At 36.9% G+C, this 21,431-nt stretch overlaps 5 non-coding genes across 5 annotated transcripts; all 5 read right to left on the reverse strand.

The window, feature by feature from the left end:
• Window positions 1–3,714: 3,714 nt before the first annotated feature.
• Window positions 3,715–3,833, reverse strand: LOC126266065 (5S ribosomal RNA). Its single transcript, XR_007548540.1, has one exon. It is a non-coding gene; the product is annotated as a 5S ribosomal RNA (ribosomal RNA).
• A 2,150-nt stretch (window positions 3,834–5,983) lies between these two features.
• Window positions 5,984–6,102, reverse strand: LOC126266066 (5S ribosomal RNA). The gene has a single exon (XR_007548541.1). It is a non-coding gene; the product is annotated as a 5S ribosomal RNA (ribosomal RNA).
• A 10,121-nt stretch (window positions 6,103–16,223) lies between these two features.
• LOC126266067 (5S ribosomal RNA) lies at window positions 16,224–16,342 on the reverse strand. The gene has a single exon (XR_007548542.1). It is a non-coding gene; the product is annotated as a 5S ribosomal RNA (ribosomal RNA).
• Window positions 16,343–18,389: 2,047 nt separating this feature from the next.
• Window positions 18,390–18,508, reverse strand: LOC126266068 (5S ribosomal RNA). Its single transcript, XR_007548543.1, has one exon. It is a non-coding gene; the product is annotated as a 5S ribosomal RNA (ribosomal RNA).
• Window positions 18,509–20,567: 2,059 nt separating this feature from the next.
• On the reverse strand, window positions 20,568–20,686 carry LOC126266069 (5S ribosomal RNA). Its single transcript, XR_007548544.1, has one exon. It is a non-coding gene; the product is annotated as a 5S ribosomal RNA (ribosomal RNA).
• Between the last annotated feature and the right edge of the window lie 745 nt (window positions 20,687–21,431).

Genomic DNA, 21,431 nt, shown 5'->3' on the forward strand with positions numbered 1-21,431 from the left:
TTTTTCTCCCGGATGCTGACCCCACCCACGACAGGTGGTCGGGTAATTCTGGTGTTGGTGAATTTTTTGGTGAAGTTGATCAACTCCGTTTTTGACGGGTTGATTTTGATTTTCCACCTGTCGTAGTATGTGGTCAGCATGTTCAGATGGAGTTTAATTTGTTCCACTGCTACCTGAGAGTGGAAACTGTGGGCATAGATTGCAGTGTCGTCGGCGTACAAGGCAAGGTTTGTTTTGGGAAAGGTAGGGATGTCTGAGGTGTAGAGGGTGTACAGCTTGGGAGCTAGGACAGTGCCTTGCGGAACGCCGGCGGAGATGTGGTGCAGGTTAGACATATCGTTGCCGATTCTGACTTTGAAGGTTCTTTCTCTGAGGTACGAGTTTATGAGTTTCACCCAGTATGCGGGGAAACCGAGCAGTGTTAATTTATGCAGGACACCGTCCGTCCAGACCGTGTCGAAAGCCTTCTCCATGTCGAGAAGAAGCATGACCGTCGAGTGTCCACGGTTAAATGCCTCCCTGACAGATCCGACTATACGCACTGCCTGGAGAACGGTGTCGTGTTTCGGGCGAAAGCCGAATTGTTCCGGTGGGGTCAGGTTGAGCTGTTTGTCGACTCGGTTTATCCTAGAGAGAATTACCCTCTCTGTCAGTTTCGACAGGGAGTCGAGAAGGCTTATGGGTCGGTAGGAGTTTGGAGAGTGGGTGTTTTTGCCTGGTTTGTGGATCGGGATGACTATGGAGGATTTCCATTTGGTGGGGAAGTATTGGTGGCGTAATATAGCGTTGATTATGTAATGAAGTTGAACTATTGTTTTATTGGGAAGGTTTTTTAGTAAGATGTTGTCTATGGTATCGGGGCCTGGGGATTTGTTGGTTGGAAGGGTTTTTATTTGTCGCTTGATTTCGGTTGGGTTAGTGAGGACTTTGTGCAGGATGTTTCGCGGTATGGGTGAGGGACTGTTACGGTTTATTTGCTGCCCTGTCTTTACCGTGGTGTGTTGGTCTTGTGTCATGTTTGTCGTGTCTGTTTCGTGTACTGATGCAAAATGTGCTGCGAATACCTCAGCTTTTTCTTTGTTTGTTACGTGTTCGGTGCCGTTGTGCAAAAGTGTGGGGTAATCTGTGCTTTTGTTTTTTAGTTTTCTTAAGAAATTCCAGATGGAGTTGTCTCTTGCATTTAACTTGGTTAGTTTGTTTGTCCATGTCTGTTGTCTGTAGGTGGCAATCTCGTGCTTAATTTCTTGTCTGAGTTTGTTGTATTCGTTTTTGTCTTGCTCGCTTCTGAGTTTATTCCACCTCTTTTTGTGTCTGTTTTTGGTATTAATCTTATCGCGCACAGACTGGGGAATATCGTCCGACGGTGTGCTAATTTTTATAATTTTCGTTGTTCTGTTCCTTGCTTTGATTATGTTGTTAACGAGGACCTTTATTTGTTCATCTATCGTATGCTCCGAGCGAATGTCACTCTCTATTTGCGTGAGGTCGTTGAGTATCTGCCTGAATTTGCCCCAGTCTGTGTGTTTGTAGTTATACGTTGTTCTGACTGGTTGTGTGTGGTTTCTGCTGGCAATTTCAACGCATACTGGAGGACGAGAACTGGTATTTTCAACGTGGTATGGCCGTTGCCGACAGTTTTTCGTTCTCAAATTGTTCAAGAGCAACGCATATTATCGGTTGGACGTCAATTTTAAGGTTATCAGGATGATTTCAGAGGACCATAAAGTGTGCAGGATTTTAGTCAGTTTGTCGTAAGTATAATAATTAAAATAAATTATTGTTTTCATTATTATTCATATTGTTGTTATTTTTATTGTTCTTCTTCTTTTTACTATTATTATTATTATTTAATTACTATTATTATTATTTAATTATTATTATTTCATTATTATTATTATTATTATTATTATTATTATTTAATTATTCTTATTACTATTGTTGTTGTTATTATTGTTATTGACATTATTATTAATGACATTAATATTTTCATTATTGTTTTTATTGTTGTTAGTTTCAATAAATTTTCGTCGGTACGTGTGTATCCTCGATTACCTGTTTGCTCAATGAAGCATTCATGCGTAAAAATCTACCTGAAACTGTAACTGCTCACCTATAAATAACGTTCATTACTGCCGTTGATCAGTATATTAGGTATCGTTCAACCATGCCGTTCGTTACGTCGCTATTCCATTACTGCAAAACCATTTTCTTTTTCTATCCGACCGTCTGTGACGATAATGTCGATAACGTCGATAGGAAATCAACTAAACGCACCAGAGAGAATTATAGAGACGACGACGATGTCAATTTTACAAACAGCGGTGTGGTTAAAAAATTAAAATTAACACGAGACATGGGCACATCGACCGAATCGATGTCACCGAACGCTAAAGTAACGACCGTACCTACTTCAGACGCACCCACTCCGACTCTGTCTGTTTCCCCGGAACCAGTCATCGCTAATAAAATTACGATATCTGAAACAACAACAACAACAACAACAACAACAACAACAAACACGAGCAACGAAATCGCAATATTCCCTTCGGATTTGACTCCTATTCAGCCGGTTTCTAGCCTAAAGGGAAAACAGGCGGTGGAGACGGTAAGAAAAGAGGAAGTACATATTAAAAAGAATGTCGTCGTTCTCGATTCTTATCGTCCGACACCTAGAAGAAGAATTTTGAAACCAAGCAGACGCATCGTTAGGAAACTATTCGACGATGTATCCGCCGATCTACCGGTGCCGGTTGAAAAAACAACAACAACAACAACAACAACAACAACAACAACAACAACAGTTTCCGTTCCGTTGATAGTGGAACCGACAAAAAGATATTCGTTGGCAGGACCGGTATTAAATTTACGGTATTACAGGACTAATATGTACACAAATTTTCAAAGAAAATAAAATAAATAGATTACAGTTACACGTAATAGTTTTAATTTAATTTAATTTAATTTAATTTAATTTAATTTAATTTAATTTAATTTAATTTAATTTAATTTAATTTAATAATAATAATATTAATGAATAATAAATTTTCATATGTAGGTGTCGGTCGAATGTGAGCACAGACGGGCGTAAAAGCAAACGCAAACGTACACGGACAAAATGGGAGATAGTTTATATTTAATAAGAGTCTCTAGCAGTCGACGCTGGGCGGCGGCCGTATGTGGACGTGCGGACGCGCGAGAGATCTGTCTGTCCGTCTACCTACTAACTGAAATCGATATTGCGCGAGAGATCTGTCTGTCCGTCTACCTACTAACTGAAATCGATATTCGTCGATTTGCAACGGGATGCTTTCGCTTGAAACCCGTTCGGAAACTGACAAAATTAATAATCGATAATTGACAATTGACTGTAATTATAAATAAATAATCTCAAAATGTTGAAATTGAATTAAGAAACGGTCATCCGAGTTCACCCATTCTCTCACTCACTCGCTCACTCACACACTCATTCATTCATACATTCATTCATCCATCCATTCATTCATTGACATACTCACACAAACCATTTGTGTTGTTGTTGTTTAGGTATAAAAACGTGATGGAGACGAATGTAAATGTTATTTAGACGAATTTTTCGACAAAAAATGGAAGTATGACGCGCATCCACCATTTATCGACTTTTTATATTTTTTTTGTTAATAAAATATTTCTAAAAATTACATCAATTAAGAAAAATACAAGGAGAAATCAGCAAAAAGGCAACAGCACGCGGTATTCCCAAGCGGTCACCCATCCAAGTACTAACCGCGCCCGACGTTGCTTGACTTCAGTGATCGGACGAGAACTGGTATTTTCAACGTGGTATGGCCGTTGCCGACAGTTTTTCATTCTCAAATTGTTCAAGAGCAACGCATATTATCGGTTGGACGTCAATTTTAAGGTTATCAGGATGATTTCAGAGGACCATAAAGTGTGCAGGGTTTTAGTCAGTTTGTCGTAAGTATAATAATTAAAATAAATTATTGTTTTCATTATTATTCATATTGTTGTTATTTTTATTGTTCTTCTTCTTTTTACTATTATTATTATTATTTAATTACTATTATTATTATTTAATTATTATAATTATTATTATTTAATTATTATAATTATTATTATTATTATTATTTAATTATTATTATTTCATTATTATTATTATTATTATTATTATTATTATTATTATTATTATTATTATTATTATTTAATTATTCTTATTACTATTGTTGTTGTTATTATTGTTATTGACATTATTATTAATGACATTAATATTTTCATTATTGTTTTTATTGTTGTTAGTTTCAATAAATTTTCGTCGGTACGTGTGTATCCTCGATTACCTGTTTGCTCAATGAAGCATTCATGCGTAAAAATCTACCTGAAACTGTAACTGCTCACCTATAAATAACGTTCATTACTGCCGTTGATCAGTATATTAGGTATCGTTCAACCATGCCGTTCGTTACGTCGCTATTCCATTACTGCAAAACCATTTTCTTTTTCTATCCGACCGTCTGTGACGATAATGTCGATAACGTCGATAGGAAATCAACTAAACGCACCAGAGAGAATTATAGAGACGACGACGATGTCAATTTTACAAACAGCGGTGTGGTTAAAAAATTAAAATTAACACGAGACATGGGCACATCGACCGAATCGATGTCACCGAACGCTAAAGTAACGACCGTACCTGCTTCAGACGCACCCACTCCGACTCTGTCTGTTTCCCCGGAACCAGTCATCGCTAATAAAATTACAATATCTGAAACATCAACAACAACAACAACAACAACAACAAACACGAGCAACGAAATCGCAATATTCCCTTCGGATTTGACTCCTATTCAGCCGGTTTCTAGCCTAAAGGGAAAACAGGCGGTGGAGACGGTAAGAAAAGAGGAAGTACATATTAAAAAGAATGTCGTCGTTCTCGATTCTTATCGTCCGACACCTAGAAGAAGAATTTTGAAACCAAGCAGACGCATCGTTAGGAAACTATTCGACGATGTATCCGCCGATCTACCGGTGCCGGTTGAAAAAACAACAACAACAACAACAACAACAACAACAGTTTCCGTTCCGTTGATAGTGGAACCGACAAAAAGATATTCGTTGGCAGGACCGGTATTAAATTTACGGTATTACAGGACTAATATGTACACAAATTTTCAAAGAAAATAAAATAAATAGATTACAGTTACACGTAATAGTTTTAATTTAATTTAAATTAATTTAATTTAATTTAATTTAATTTAATTTAATTTAATTTAATTTAATTTAATTTAATTTAATTTAATTTAATTTAATTTAATTTAATTTAATTTAATTTAATTTAATTTAATTTAATAATATTAATGAATAATAAATTTTCATATGTAGGTGTCGAATGTGAGCACAGACGGGCGTAAAAGCAAACGCAAACGTACACGGACAAAATGGGAGATAGTTTATATTTAATAAGAGTCTCTAGCAGTCGACGCTGGGCGGCGGCCGTATGTGGACGTGCGGACGCGCGAGAGATCTGTCTGTCCGTCTACCTACTAACTGAAATCGATATTCGTCGATTTGCAACGGGATGCTTTCGCTTGAAACCCGTTCGGAAACTGACAAAATTAATAATCGATAATTGACAATTGACTGTAATTATAAATAAATAATCTCAAAATGTTGAAATTGAATTAAGAAACGGTCATCCGAGTTCACCCATTCTCTCACTCACTCGCTCACTCACACACTCATTCATTCATACATTCATTCATCCATCCATTCATTCATTGACATACTCACACAAACCATTTGTGTTGTTGTTGTTTAGGTATAAAAACGTGATGGAGACGAATGTAAATGTTATTTAGACGAATTTTTCGACAAAAAATGGAAGTATGACGCGCATCCACCATTTATCGACTTTTTATATTTTTTTTGTTAATAAAATATTTCTAAAAATTACATCAATTAAGAAAAATACAAGGAGAAATCAGCAAAAAGGCAACAGCACGCGGTATTCCCAAGCGGTCACCCATCCAAGTACTAACCGCGCCCGACGTTGCTTGACTTCAGTGATCGGACGAGAACTGGTATTTTCAACGTGGTATGGCCGTTGCCGACAGTTTTTCATTCTCAAATTGTTCAAGAGCAACGCATATTATCGGTTGGACGTCAATTTTAAGGTTATCAGGATGATTTCAGAGGACCATAAAGTGTGCAGGGTTTTAGTCAGTTTGTCGTAAGTATAATAATTAAAATAAATTATTGTTTTCATTATTATTCATATTGTTGTTATTTTTATTGTTCTTCTTCTTTTTACTATTATTATTATTATTTAATTACTATTATTATTATTTAATTATTATAATTATTATTATTTAATTATTATAATTATTATTATTATTATTATTTAATTATTATTATTTCATTATTATTATTATTATTATTATTATTATTATTATTATTATTATTATTATTTAATTATTCTTATTACTATTGTTGTTGTTATTATTGTTATTGACATTATTATTAATGACATTAATATTTTCATTATTGTTTTTATTGTTGTTAGTTTCAATAAATTTTCGTCGGTACGTGTGTATCCTCGATTACCTGTTTGCTCAATGAAGCATTCATGCGTAAAAATCTACCTGAAACTGTAACTGCTCACCTATAAATAACGTTCATTACTGCCGTTGATCAGTATATTAGGTATCGTTCAACCATGCCGTTCGTTACGTCGCTATTCCATTACTGCAAAACCATTTTCTTTTTCTATCCGACCGTCTGTGACGATAATGTCGATAACGTCGATAGGAAATCAACTAAACGCACCAGAGAGAATTATAGAGACGACGACGATGTCAATTTTACAAACAGCGGTGTGGTTAAAAAATTAAAATTAACACGAGACATGGGCACATCGACCGAATCGATGTCACCGAACGCTAAAGTAACGACCGTACCTGCTTCAGACGCACCCACTCCGACTCTGTCTGTTTCCCCGGAACCAGTCATCGCTAATAAAATTACAATATCTGAAACATCAACAACAACAACAACAACAACAACAAACACGAGCAACGAAATCGCAATATTCCCTTCGGATTTGACTCCTATTCAGCCGGTTTCTAGCCTAAAGGGAAAACAGGCGGTGGAGACGGTAAGAAAAGAGGAAGTACATATTAAAAAGAATGTCGTCGTTCTCGATTCTTATCGTCCGACACCTAGAAGAAGAATTTTGAAACCAAGCAGACGCATCGTTAGGAAACTATTCGACGATGTATCCGCCGATCTACCGGTGCCGGTTGAAAAAACAACAACAACAACAACAACAACAACAGTTTCCGTTCCGTTGATAGTGGAACCGACAAAAAGATATTCGTTGGCAGGACCGGTATTAAATTTACGGTATTACAGGACTAATATGTACACAAATTTTCAAAGAAAATAAAATAAATAGATTACAGTTACACGTAATAGTTTTAATTTAATTTAAATTAATTTAATTTAATTTAATTTAATTTAATTTAATTTAATTTAATTTAATTTAATTTAATTTAATTTAATTTAATTTAATTTAATTTAATTTAATTTAATTTAATTTAATTTAATTTAATTTAATTTAATTTAATTTAATTTAATTTAATTTAATTTAATTTAATTTAATTTAATAATATTAATGAATAATAAATTTTCATATGTAGGTGTCGAATGTGAGCACAGACGGGCGTAAAAGCAAACGCAAGCGTACACGGACAAAATGGGAGATAGTTTATATTTAATAAGAGTCTCTAGCAGTCGACGCTGGGCGGCGGCCGTATGTGGACGTGCGGACGCGCGAGAGATCTGTCTGTCCGTCTACCTACTAACTGAAATCGATATTCGTCGATTTGCAACGGGATGCTTTCGCTTGAAACCCGTTCGGAAACTGACAAAATTAATAATCGATAATTGACAATTGACTGTAATTATAAATAAATAATCTCAAAATGTTGAAATTGAATTAAGAAACGGTCATCCGAGTTCACCCATTCTCTCACTCACTCGCTCACTCACACACTCATTCATTCATACATTCATTCATCCATCCATTCATTCATTGACATACTCACACAAACCATTTGTGTTGTTGTTGTTTAGGTATAAAAACGTGATGGAGACGAATGTAAATGTTATTTAGACGAATTTTTCGACAAAAAATGGAAGTATGACGCGCATCCACCATTTATCGACTTTTTATATTTTTTTTGTTAATAAAATATTTCTAAAAATTACATCAATTAAGAAAAATACAAGGAGAAATCAGCAAAAAGGCAACAGCACGCGGTATTCCCAAGCGGTCACCCATCCAAGTACTAACCGCGCCCGACGTTGCTTGACTTCAGTGATCGGACGAGAACTAACTAAACTAAAACTAAAATATATTTTATTTGTCTTTTTGTTAAAATACACATCATTGGCTCGTACAGCTCGAGACTCCTGTGGGCACTATATATAGTAGGCTCCGTTCTTGTGGGGGTGGGTTACCGAATGGAGTCCGGGGTTGTCCACCTTCTTGGAGATTGGCACGGCCAATTGCCGGTGTCGTGGCATCTCCGAGCGTCAGCAACGATGTTGAAAGCAAAATGGGTCCAAGGCCCCCCTCACATGGTCGTTGCATTTCTGGGGGCATTTTGTCTCAATATGATTTAGATAATGGAACCTGTAGATGAAATTAGCGGAAACTGTTGCTGGATGGCCAGCTTTGCAATTTAGTGCGCTCGGGAAAAACTTAGTCAAAAAACCCGTTGAAGCATTTTTGGGGGAGGTTTCGCGTTGTTCGGATAATGTTTTATGGTTTAGTGGGCGTCTTTACGTTTTGCGTTTTAAGTGGAAAGTTTTGAGTGCGCGGCAGACATTATGGTGGGAGTTTGTGAAAAATTGGAAGTTTATGGTAGAGGGGTTTGTGTCTGTGATTAGGGTCAATGTTGTGGATTCTGACGTCAGCCATGTGTTTTGTGAGTATCGAGTGGTGTATTTGTTTTTCGTAGAATTTATTAGCCTCTTGGATGATGTAATCCTGTACATATGGCACTCCAGTTGTGTCGTGTATGTGTCGGGTTCTGCTTCTCTGGGGTGCGCTGATTGCCATTCTCAGTATTTTGTTTTGCAGTCGTTGTAGTATGTTAATGGCGGTTATTGAGGCTCCACACCAGATGGGGCATGCGTATGTCATGATGGGTCGGAGGATTGTGGTGTATAAGTTAATTTTGTTATCTCTACTCATGGGGCTGTTTGCAGAGATTAGGGGATATAGTGGCTTGATTGCACCAAATATCTTTGGTCTAATTTTGTCTATATGAGGTCTAAAGGTCAGCCGATTGTCCAGATAGGTGCCTAAGTATTTCACGACTTTTTTGCATGGAATGATGGTTCCGTCTATAGTGGGTGGAGATACTATCCTTGTGTTAGTGTATTTTTTTGTAAAGTTGATCAATTCTGTTTTTTCAGGATTTATTTTAATTTTCCATCTCTCAAAAAACGCAGTGAGCATGCCCAGATGGATTTTAATCTGTTGGGTGGCGACCTGTGAGCTAAAGGACGAGCTGTAGATGGCAGTGTCATCAGCGTATAGTGCCAAGTTAGTGTGGGAAAACTTAGGGATGTCGGAGGTATAGAAGTTGTAGAGTTTTGGTGCGAGCACCGTTCCCTGTGGTACTCCTGCCGAAGTGTTTCGTGTTTCGGATAATTCCCCGCTGATTTTTACCTGGAAGGTCCTTCCTCGCAGATACGAGTCGATTAGTTTGACCAGACATTTAGGCAGTTTTAGCTGGTCCAGTTTATACACTAGTCCATCCAACCATACGGTATCGAAGGCTTTCTGCATATCTAAAAAGAGTGCAACTGTGTTTCTCCCGAAGTTCCAGTGCTTCTTAGTGTGTTCAGCAATTCGCGCCACCTGCAGGACTGTGCCATGTTTGGGGCGGAATCCGAACTGCTCGTGTGGTGTTATGTGTAGGTGTGAGTCGGCTGTTTCCAGGCGTCGCAGTATAACTCTTTCGGCTACCTTGGAAATAGAGCTTAGTAGCGATATTGGCCTGTATGAGTTGGGGTTATGTGGCGGTTTACCGGGCTTTAGTACGGGGATAACCACAGCGTGTTTCCATTGTTCTGGGAAGTATTGCAGCCTAATAATACCATTGATAATATAGGTTAGATGGACCAGTGTCTTCCTTGGTATGTTTTTTAAAAGGATGTATTGGATACCGTCTGGTCCTGGAGCTTTGTTATTTGGCAGCTTTCGCAGAATTTGCTGCACTTCACTCGGCCTTGTGAGTAGTTTAGCAAGTTCATTGTTTTGAATTACCTCTGGTTGAGCTTTGTGTATATTCTGAGCCATTTGCTGTATGTAGTTTTGTTCCGGTGTGAGGTTTGTCGTATCAGTTTTATGAATTTCTGCAAAGTGTGTGGAGATGGCTGTAGCTTTAGATTTGTTGGACATGTGCTCGATGTTGTTGTAGAGGATGGTCGGGTATATAGGACGTTCCCCTTTTAGTTTCTTTACGTATCTCCATAAGGAGCAATCCGTGGCTTGGAGCCTGCCCAGAAGGTCCCGCCACACGTTATTTCTGTGTTGCCCGATTTTATATGTAATTTCGTTTTTGAGCCGGTTCATTATTTGTTTGTCATTGTCGAGTTTGTATTTGTGCCAACGTTTTTTGTGGTAGTTTTTTGTTTTGATAGCTTCTGTTATATCATCTGGAAGATCATCTGCTGGTGGTTTGGTTTTTGTTACCTTAGTAGTTTTGTTCCTGGCTATTTTTAGATTGAGTGTGAATGAATCCACTTCTCTCTTTAGTGATTCCAAATCCGTGATGTGACCTCTTAGGACCGTCAGAGTGTTTAGCTCGTGCCTGTACATGTCCCAGTTCGTTTCTCGGAAACAGAATTTGGTTTGTTGGAGGACATTTGTTCTTTTTTGTTGGATATTAATTAGCACTGGGGCATGGTCGGAGTCTAGTTCATGGAGTACAGTTGGTTCAGTCACTCTGCGTACTCCATTGCTTATGACTAGGTCTATTGTTGATGGAGTGCCCCCGTTATTGGGATAGTGCGTGGCTTCTTCAGGGAAAAGGAGGTCAACGTCCGAGTTGAGTATATAATTGTACAGGGTGGCTCCGTTGGTATTATTTCTGTGGCAGTTCCAGGCTGTGTGGCGAGAGTTAAGGTCCCCTAAGATTATGGTTTTGTTATACTTTTTGCAGAGTTGGTCTATTTGTGGTGTAGAAAAATTGTTGGATGGAGGGTTGTATGCGCACATTATTACGGTTCCGTCGGCTAGTTTGATTGATATATTCTCTATATGACTAGGTATACTATCTATTTTGGAGTGTGGGATGGAGTTTTTAACAAGGATTGCAACTCCTCCGTGTGTGTGGCGGGTGTGACCCGGGTTGTATTGCCTGTCTTCTCTGTAAGTTAGATAGTTTTTAATTTTGAAATTATGTCTGCTGGACAGTTTTGTTTCTGTTATGCACATTATGTCTATTTTGTGTGTGTGCAGAAAATTAATTAAACATGGTATTTTGTTATTAACACTGTTAGCGTTCCAAGTGCAGATCTTCAGCCTAGATGTCATAGTTGTTTACGTCAAAGATGCAGAATTGTAGGAAAGCCTGGAATCTTTCCTGCTTGGTGCCAGCGTTGGACATTCTTGCGGTTAGGTCGCGGAGAGCTTGCACCATCTCCTTCATGTTAACTGCGTTCTGCAAGTCCCTGGCCACCGAGAACAGAGCTCCCATGTCCTCAGCGCCATCAGTGTCATCCTGTTGGTGCCCAGTTGCTCGTTGGGCGTTGTGTGCGGAGCTGGTAGCTATACTTTTTTGGGCCCTCTGTATCCAAATGTTGCTAGCTGGTGCTGATAGCTTCGGTTTTGGGTTGTTTACTTCGATTGTTGTCCGTTCCAGGGGTGGGTATTCTTGTAGGTTGGTTGGGTTAATTACTCCATTGGTTCCCCTGTTATCGCGTCTGGGCAGGTCAGTTAATGTTTTTGGGCCGGTTAATCGTTGAGCTTTTGGGTTGAATTTGTTGTGTTTACGGCGCTCCTCTAATTGTTGTAGTTTGTATATATATACAGGGCATTTGACACTGTTTGCGGTATGTGCCTCCTGGCAGTTAGCGCATTTGGGGGGTTCTTCCCTCGGCTTGGCACAGGTCTTCGTCTCATGTTGGTTGCCGCACTTCAGACACTTAGGATCCCTATTGCAGTTACTAGTGGCATGGCCCCACAGTTGGCATCGATGACACTGTATAATTTGCTTTTCATTTTTCCTTCTCTCCCAGAAAACTCTGGTGTGAAGGATATATCTGCAAGTTGTGTTCAGCCAATCGCAGGTAACTGTAGAATCTGTGACGACCATGAAAAGTGGTCTTTTCGTGGACCTGAGACGATATACCTGGTGTACTATGATGTCGTGGTTTGTTTTTATGTCATTTACTATGGTGTCTGTGTCTGGCTCACCATCCAGCCCCCTTACTACGAACGCGTGTGTTTTTTCGTTGGTATGGGTGTAAGTGTGGAATGCGACTTTCTCTTTTTGTATTTCGTGTAAGTATAATTTGTATTCGAGGTAGTCGTTGATGTATATGTGGGTATTGTTTTTGGTATATTTGATATTATATCCCTTCTTAATAAAGTCATTCAGTTGTGTTTGTAGTGCTTCGTGTTTTGAGGGTTTCCCATCAAGAACTATTGGCGGCGGGGTGGACTTCTTAGATGATTTTCTTGTGTTTGTCTTAGTTTTGTGGGTTTGCGGGTTGTTCTCAGTTGCACTGTCTTCTGTGTCAGTATAATCGGAGTTTCTATTTTTGTGTTTTTTGGTTATGTCGTGCAAAAGTGGAGACAGTCTTTTTCTTTTGTTGAGTAGTACTCCCGTTTCATTTTCGGGTTTGTTCAGTGATTCTAGTTTCTCAAAACGATTATTCAGCATCAGTTTCTCTTCTATGGCGATGCGCTTTGTCATAATCGTTTTTAATGACGTTGTTTTTCTCGGTTTGAGGAATTTATCATTGATGGTGTTTTCTCTAATTTCAGTTTGCGACGGTTCTAGTGGCTTTGTTTGGGTGGTTTCTACTGTTTCAATTGTATCGTAGTCCATAGTAACAGGTGTTTTACTTTTTTGTTCCCCATCGTATTTTGATTTTTGCTTTGGTGGAATTGTTGTGTTGTCATTTATTACTTGTATTTTGTTATTGTTTACATTGTTGATGCGGGATTCCCTAGTTTCTAGTGATCCGTAATTGTTGTGTGTGTTGTTATCGGGGCTGGGACTCGACCTGGTTGCAGGGCGGTGTACCAGAGCCTCAACCTGCATTAAGCACTGGGGTGTGGGTGGTGACATTTGTTTGCTGTTGGAATCCAGACTTGGTTGTACAGATGTGTCAACAGCCTCGGTAGTCACAGATACTGACTCTGAGGAGTTATTCCCCAGGCTTGGGAGGAGGAAGCTTTCTGGTTTGTTGTGTAGGGGCCCTTCAGGGAAAATTTTACTTTTTACCACATTGATAAGGTATTCTCTTTTTGCCACTTGATCCCTCTCATAGTCTGACATATATAGGTCAGACTGGGAAATATTTAATTTTGGGGTTTGTTTGTTTATGTTTGAGCTATCATTCATTTTGCATGGGGACGTGGCGGATGATAAAGATACATTGGTGGACGAAAGTTGGGGGTCGTCTGGTGTTACGCTTTCAGTACAATTGTCTTCCTTACTAAGGGGTGTACTTACGGATTTTGTTTTATTTTTTGAGTAGTATCGTTTTGCTACACCTGTACCTAGGTTTGCGTCATTCCTTCTGCCGCGCCCGGCAATTGTTCGTTTTATTTTGGGCGGCACTATGCAGTCCAACAAAAACACTGAGTGTTCACAGGGGATGAGTCAAGTTTCTCACATCATTAGAACTAAAACTAATTTTAACGGCACACACTAAACTAAAGTAACAATTAACTGAGTCTATTTCTCTATATGTACGTTGAATCTCATTTGGTAGAATTCGACGGTTTTATGCACTTAAAAATCGGTAATTTACAGAGGTCGTCGTTAATGATGTCAACGCTATCGTGGCACGAGACTTACGGACGAGAACTGGTATTTTCAACGTGGTATGGCCGTTGCCGACAGTTTTTCGTTCTCAAATTGTTCAAGAGCAACGCATATTATCGGTTGGACGTCAATTTTAAGGTTATCAGGATGATTTCAGAGGACCATAAAGTGTGCAGGATTTTAGTCAGTTTGTCGTAAGTATAATAATTAAAATAAATTATTGTTTTCATTATTATTCATATTGTTGTTATTTTTATTGTTCTTCTTCTTTTTACTATTATTATTATTATTTAATTACTATTATTATTATTTAATTATTATTATTTCATTATTATTATTATTATTATTATTATTATTATTATTATTATTATTATTATTATTATTATTTAATTATTCTTATTACTATTGTTGTTGTTATTATTGTTATTGACATTATTATTAATGACATTAATATTTTCATTATTGTTTTTATTGTTGTTAGTTTCAATAAATTTTCGTCGGTACGTGTGTATCCTCGATTACCTGTTTGCTCAATGAAGCATTCATGCGTAAAAATCTACCTGAAACTGTAACTGCTCACCTATAAATAACGTTCATTACTGCCGTTGATCAGTATATTAGGTATCGTTCAACCATGCCGTTCGTTACGTCGCTATTCCATTACTGCAAAACCATTTTCTTTTTCTATCCGACCGTCTGTGACGATAATGTCGATAACGTCGATAGGAAATCAACTAAACGCACCAGAGAGAATTATAGAGACGACGACGATGTCAATTTTACAAACAGCGGTGTGGTTAAAAAATTAAAATTAACACGAGACATGGGCACATCGACCGAATCGATGTCACCGAACGCTAAAGTAACGACCGTACCTACTTCAGACGCACCCACTCCGACTCTGTCTGTTTCCCCGGAACCAGTCATCGCTAATAAAATTACGATATCTGAAACAACAACAACAACAACAACAACAACAACAAACACGAGCAACGAAATCGCAATATTCCCTTCGGATTTGACTCCTATTCAGCCGGTTTCTAGCCTAAAGGGAAAACAGGCGGTGGAGACGGTAAGAAAAGAGGAAGTACATATTAAAAAGAATGTCGTCGTTCTCGATTCTTATCGTCCGACACCTAGAAGAAGAATTTTGAAACCAAGCAGACGCATCGTTAGGAAACTATTCGACGATGTATCCGCCGATCTACCGGTGCCGGTTGAAAAAACAACAACAACAACAACAACAACAACAACAACAGTTTCCGTTCCGTTGATAGTGGAACCGACAAAAAGATATTCGTTGGCAGGACCGGTATTAAATTTACGGTATTACAGGACTAATATGTACACAAATTTTCAAAGAAAATAAAATAAATAGATTACAGTTACACGTAATAGTTTTAATTTAATTTAATTTAATTTAATTTAATTTAATTTAATTTAATTTAATTTAATTTAATTTAATTTAATTTAATTTAATTTAATTTAATTTAATTTAATTTAATAATAATAATATTAATGAATAATAAATTTTCATATGTAGGTGTCGGTCGAATGTGAGCACAGACGGGCGTAAAAGCAAACGCAAACGTACAGGGACAAAATGGGAGATAGTTTATATTTAATAAGAGTCTCTAGCAGTCGACGCTGGGCGGCGGCCGTATGTGGACGTGCGGACGCGCGAGAGATCTGTCTGTCCGTCTACCTACTAACTGAAATCGATATTCGTCGATTTGCAACGGGATGCTTTCGCTTGAAACCCGTTCGGAAACTGACAAAATCAATAATCGATAATTGACAATTGACTGTAATTATAAATAAATAATCTCAAAATGTTGAAATTGAATTAAGAAACGGTCATCCGAGTTCACCCATTCTCTCACTCACTCGCTCACTCACACACTCATTCATTCATACATTCATTCATCCATCCATTCATTCATTGACATACTCACACAAACCATTTGTGTTGTTGTTGTTTAGGTATAAAAACGTGACGGAGACGAATGTAAATGTTATTTAGACGAATTTTTCGACAAAAAATGGAAGTATGACGCGCATCCACCATTTATCGACTTTTTATATTTTTTTTGTTAATAAAATATTTCTAAAAATTACATCAACTAAGAAAAATACAAGGAGAAATCAGCAAAAAGGCAACAGCACGCGGTATTCCCAAGCGGTCACCCATCCAAGTACTAACCGCGCCCGACGTTGCTTGACTTCAGTGATCGGACGAGAACTGGTATTTTCAACGTGGTATGGCCGTTGCCGACAGTTTTTCGTTCTCAAATTGTTCAAGAGCAACGCATATTATCGGTTGGACGTCAATTTTAAGGTTATCAGGATGATTTCAGAGGACCATAAAGTGTGCAGGATTTTAGTCAGTTTGTCGTAAGTATAATAATTAAAATAAATTATTGTTTTCATTATTATTCATATTGTTGTTATTTTTATTGTTCTTCTTCTTTTTACTATTATTATTATTATTTAATTACTATTATTATTATTTAATTATTATTATTTCATTATTATTATTATTATTATTATTATTATTATTATTATTATTATTTAATTATTCTTATTACTATTGTTGTTGTTATTATTGTTATTGACATTATTATTAATGACATTAATATTTTCATTATTGTTTTTATTGTTGTTAGTTTCAATAAATTTTCGTCGGTACGTGTGTATCCTCGATTACCTGTTTGCTCAATGAAGCATTCATGCGTAAAAATCTACCTGAAACTGTAACTGCTCACCTATAAATAACGTTCATTACTGCCGTTGATCAGTATATTAGGTATCGTTCAACCATGCCGTTCGTTACGTCGCTATTCCATTACTGCAAAACCATTTTCTTTTTCTATCCGACCGTCTGTGACGATAATGTCGATAACGTCGATAGGAAATCAACTAAACGCACCAGAGAGAATTATAGAGACGACGACGATGTCAATTTTACAAACAGCGGTGTGGTTAAAAAATTAAAATTAACACGAGACATGGGCACATCGACCGAATCGATGTCACCGAACGCTAAAGTAACGACCGTACCTACTTCAGACGCACCCACTCCGACTCTGTCTGTTTCCCCGGAACCAGTCATCGCTAATAAAATTACGATATCTGAAACAACAACAACAACAACAACAACAACAACAAACACGAGCAACGAAATCGCAATATTCCCTTCGGATTTGACTCCTATTCAGCCGGTTTCTAGCCTAAAGGGAAAACAGGCGGTGGAGACGGTAAGAAAAGAGGAAGTACATATTAAAAAGAATGTCGTCGTTCTCGATTCTTATCGTCCGACACCTAGAAGAAGAATTTTGAAACCAAGCAGACGCATCGTTAGGAAACTATTCGACGATGTATCCGCCGATCTACCGGTGCCGGTTGAAAAAACAACAACAACAACAACAACAACAACAACAACAACAACAGTTTCCGTTCCGTTGATAGTGGAACCGACAAAAAGATATTCGTTGGCAGGACCGGTATTAAATTTACGGTATTACAGGACTAATATGTACACAAATTTTCAAAGAAAATAAAATAAATAGATTACAGTTACACGTAATAGTTTTAATTTAATTTAATTTAATTTAATTTAATTTAATTTAATTTAATTTAATTTAATTTAATTTAATTTAATTTAATTTAATAATAATAATATTAATGAATAATAAATTTTCATATGTAGGTGTCGGTCGAATGTGAGCACAGACGGGCGTAAAAGCAAACGCAAACGTACAGGGACAAAATGGGAGATAGTTTATATTTAATAAGAGTCTCTAGCAGTCGACGCTGGGCGGCGGCCGTATGTGGACGTGCGGACGCGCGAGAGATCTGTCTGTCCGTCTACCTACTAACTGAAATCGATATTCGTCGATTTGCAACGGGATGCTTTCGCTTGAAACCCGTTCGGAAACTGACAAAATTAATAATCGATAATTGACAATTGACTGTAATTATAAATAAATAATCTCAAAATGTTGAAATTGAATTAAGAAACGGTCATCCGAGTTCACCCATTCTCTCACTCACTCGCTCACTCACACACTCATTCATTCATACATTCATTCATCCATCCATTCATTCATTGACATACTCACACAAACCATTTGTGTTGTTGTTGTTTAGGTATAAAAACGTGACGGAGACGAATGTAAATGTTATTTAGACGAATTTTTCGACAAAAAATGGAAGTATGACGCGCATCCACCATTTATCGACTTTTTATATTTTTTTTGTTAATAAAATATTTCTAAAAATTACATCAACTAAGAAAAATACAAGGAGAAATCAGCAAAAAGGCAACAGCACGCGGTATTCCCAAGCGGTCACCCATCCAAGTACTAACCGCGCCCGACGTTGCTTGACTTCAGTGATCGGACGAGAACTGGTATTTTCAACGTGGTATGGCCGTTGCCGACAGTTTTTCGTTCTCAAATTGTTCAAGAGCAACGCATATTATCGGTTGGACGTCAATTTTAAGGTTATCAGGATGATTTCAGAGGACCATAAAGTGTGCAGGATTATAGTCAGTTTGTCGTAAGTATAATAATTAAAATAAATTATTGTTTTCATTATTATTCATATTGTTGTTATTTTTATTGTTCTTCTTCTTTTTACTATTATTATTATTATTTAATTACTATTATTATTATTTAATTATTATTATTTCATTATTATTATGATTATTATTATTATTATTATTATTATTATTATTATTATTATTATTATTATTATTATTATTTAATTATTCTTATTACTATTGTTGTTGTTATTATTGTTATTGACATTATTATTAATGACATTAATATTTTCATTATTGTTTTTATTGTTGTTAGTTTCAATAAATTTTCGTCGGTACGTGTGTATCCTCGATTACCTGTTTGCTCAATGAAGCATTCATGCGTAAAAATCTACCTGAAACTGTAACTGCTCACCTATAAATAACGTTCATTACTGCCGTTGATCAGTATATTAGGTATCGTTCAACCATGCCGTTCGTTACGTCGCTATTCCATTACTGCAAAACCATTTTCTTTTTCTATCCGACCGTCTGTGACGATAATGTCGATAACGTCGATAGGAAATCAACTAAACGCACCAGAGAGAATTATAGAGACGACGACGATGTCAATTTTACAAACAGCGGTGTGGTTAAAAAATTAAAATTAACACGAGACATGGGCACATCGACCGAATCGATGTCACCGAACGCTAAAGTAACGACCGTACCTACTTCAGACGCACCCACTCCGACTCTGTCTGTTTCCCCGGAACCAGTCATCGCTAATAAAATTACGATATCTGAAACAACAACAACAACAACAACAACAACAACAAACACGAGCAACGAAATCGCAATATTCCCTTCGGATTTGACTCCTATTCAGCCGGTTTCTAGCCTAAAGGGAAAACAGGCGGTGGAGACGGTAAGAAAAGAGGAAGTACATATTAAAAAGAATGTCGTCGTTCTCGATTCTTATCGTCCGACACCTAGAAGAAGAATTTTGAAACCAAGCAGACGCATCGTTAGGAAACTATTCGACGATGTATCCGCCGATCTACCGGTGCCGGTTGAAAAAACAACAACAACAACAACAACAACAACAACAACAACAACAGTTTCCGTTCCGTTGATAGTGGAACCGACAAAAAGATATTCGTTGGCAGGACCGGTATTAAATTTACGGTATTACAGGACTAATATGTACACAAATTTTCAAAGAAAATAAAATAAATAGATTACAGTTACACGTAATAGTTTTAATTTAATTTAATTTAATTTAATTTAATTTAATTTAATTTAATTTAATTTAATTTAATTTAATAATAATAATATTAATGAATAATAAATTTTCATATGTAGGTGTCGGTCGAATGTGAGCACAGACGGGCGTAAAAGCAAACGCAAACGTACAGGGACAAAATGGGAGATAGTTTATATTTAATAAGAGTCTCTAGCAGTCGACGCTGGGCGGCGGCCGTATGTGGACGTGCGGACGCGCGAGAGATCTGTCTGTCCGTCTACCTACTAACTGAAATCGATATTCGTCGATTTGCAACGGGATGCTTTCGCTTGAAACCCGTTCGGAAACTGACAAAATTAATAATCGATAATTGACAATTGACTGTAATTATAAATAAATAATCTCAAAATGTTGAAATTGAATTAAGAAACGGTCATCCGAGTTCACCCATTCTCTCACTCACTCGCTCACTCACACACTCATTCATTCATACATTCATTCATCCATCCATTCATTCATTGACATACTCACACAAACCATTTGTGTTGTTGTTGTTTAGGTATAAAAACGTGACGGAGACGAATGTAAATGTTATTTAGACGAATTTTTCGACAAAAAATGGAAGTATGACGCGCATCCACCATTTATCGACTTTTTATATTTTTTTTGTTAATAAAATATTTCTAAAAATTACATCAACTAAGAAAAATACAAGGAGAAATCAGCAAAAAGGCAACAGCACGCGGTATTCCCAAGCGGTCACCCATCCAAGTACTAACCGCGCCCGACGTTGCTTGACTTCAGTGATCGGACGAGAACTGGTATTTTCAACGTGGTATGGCCGTTGCCGACAGTTTTTCGTTCTCAAATTGTTCAAGAGCAACGCATATTATCGGTTGGACGTCAATTTTAAGGTTATCAGGATGATTTCAGAGGACCATAAAGTGTGCAGGATTTTAGTCAGTTTGTCGTAAGTATAATAATTAAAATAAATTATTGTTTTCATTATTATTCATATTGTTGTTATTTTTATTGTTCTTCTTCTTTTTACTATTATTATTATTATTTAATTACTATTATTATTATTTAATTATTATTATTTCATTATTATTATTATTATTATTATTATTATTATTATTATTATTATTATTATTATTATTTAATTATTCTTATTACTATTGTTGTTGTTATTATTGTTATTGACATTATTATTAATGACATTAATATTTTCATTATTGTTTTTATTGTTGTTAGTTTCAATAAATTTTCGTCGGTACGTGTGTATCCTCGATTACCTGTTTGCTCAATGAAGCATTCATGCGTAAAAATCTACCTGAAACTGTAACTGCTCACCTATAAATAACGTTCATTACTGCCGTTGATCAGTATATTAGGTATCGTTCAACCATGCCGTTCGTTACGTCGCTATCCCATTACTGCAAAACCATTTTCTTTTTCTATCCGACCGTCTGTGACGATAATGTCGATAACGTCGATAGGAAATCAACTAAACGCACCAGAGAGAATTATAGAGACGACGACGATGTCAATTTTACAAACAGCGGTGTGGTTAAAAAATTAAAATTAACACGAG

Source organism: Aethina tumida, chromosome 6 (assembly GCF_024364675.1).
Source record: "Aethina tumida isolate Nest 87 chromosome 6, icAetTumi1.1, whole genome shotgun sequence".
Classification (NCBI taxonomy): Eukaryota; Metazoa; Arthropoda; class Insecta; order Coleoptera; family Nitidulidae; genus Aethina; species Aethina tumida.